Source organism: Haliaeetus leucocephalus, unplaced genomic scaffold, assembly GCF_000737465.1.
Source record: "Haliaeetus leucocephalus isolate CR32 unplaced genomic scaffold, Haliaeetus_leucocephalus-4.0 Scaffold545, whole genome shotgun sequence".
Classification (NCBI taxonomy): Eukaryota; Metazoa; Chordata; class Aves; order Accipitriformes; family Accipitridae; genus Haliaeetus; species Haliaeetus leucocephalus.
This window is the reverse complement of record NW_010972981.1, coordinates 1,541,228-1,542,779: the sequence shown is the minus strand read 5'-3', so window position 1 is coordinate 1,542,779 and position 1,552 is coordinate 1,541,228.

Sequence of the window (1,552 nt, the reverse complement as noted above, 5' to 3'; positions counted from 1 at the left end):
GGCGGCTCGGCCCGTGGGGGGCTGGAGGGGCAGCCCGGGGTGACGCCGCTGTGGCCTCGCGTTCCCTCTGTGGTAGGGGTGCGGGCGTGGGGTCTCTCTGCCCGACCTGGGCACTCCTGGCCCTGTGGGGCAGTGGAGAGTCTCCGCCGCCCCGTCCTTTCCGCACAGATCCTGCCATCAGACCATGGCGCTCCTGTGTTGGGCTCCTCGGAGACCCACAAGAGCTCAGACCCAGCCGGCACTGAGGCGTGGTGGCACGTGGTGGTGCCTTTTGAGGCATTTCCTGGGCAGATGGTATTAAAGGTGGGGTTTTAACCCTTTCTGTGTAGTGGAAGCACAGCTCTTGGCACCCGCTTAATACAAACAAATAAACAGTTTGGCAGTGAATAGATGTAATGCTGTTATAGATGTAGATATCCCTGAAAAGATGAAAATAAGTGAGCTCCCTTTGTGCTCCGGGAAAGCTGTAGTTCAGCAGTGAGAGAATTAATACACGGCTATCGAATGCGAGAGTACATCGGGGAAGTGTCATTATACGCTTGACCTATTGCACTTTTTTCTAGGCATCCATTAGTGGCCACTGTCAAAGACTGGATGGCTGCTTTCCATTTGGCCAATGGACCTTTTGTCTGACCCACTGTAACAATTCTTATTTGTTAAATCTGTATGTGTTTGTTATACGCATATAAACTGTGGAGGAAGAAAAACTGGTTCAGCATCTGCAGTCATCTCCGATGTGATCATGAACCTGTGTGGGTGGGTGTGTTTGGGTATCCATGCCATCTTGCAGGGTTCAGATGAAAATACATTTGCAGCATAGAAGAATAATTGATACATATTTATCTTTGCTGTATTATGGCTTAGTACTCCAGAATTATTCATGATATTGGCATCTGTTTCAAGAACTCTGCAGCCGTCTGTCCTACAAGCGGTAAAAAAATAAAGAGTGCAGACCAAGGCCCTGCAGATGATCACATGGTGAGTAAATGTTGCCGGCCAAGTAATGGTTCCTCTCTGAATAGTGAGTTGCTTCACGGCACAGTCCTCATAAACATTAGTTTTGTGAGCTGCAGAACTGGTAGCATCTGGCTTCCCTTTGTGTTCATGTCATACACTTGACATTTGGTTATGTGCAAGCCTGAACAGAAGCTGTCCTCTACCTGGGGCGTTCTCAGGCATCTAGCAAGGGTGGAAGCCATGCTGCACTGTGTCTCTCCTATAACCAGCTGCCTATTTCTACAAAGCGTGTAGGAACTCATTTAGCTGGCTTCTTTGTAAGCGGTCAGCTTCTCTGTCCCTCACCTTTAAATCAAGCCCAAATTCTAGTGATGCTTCCTTCAAAACAGCTATCGTGGGATCTGTGAGTAGTCTTTTTAAACTGACTGAAAGACAAAAATTCTCACATCCTCTGTGACAGCTTCTCTCTGCCATGGTAGCTACCTACCCTAATCGTGTGTGTTTATTAAAACAACTTCCATGAATCTCATCTATTCTTAACCATGTAAAAATAAGCATCTGCTCTGCATTAGCTGCCTAATCTTCTACAAACACA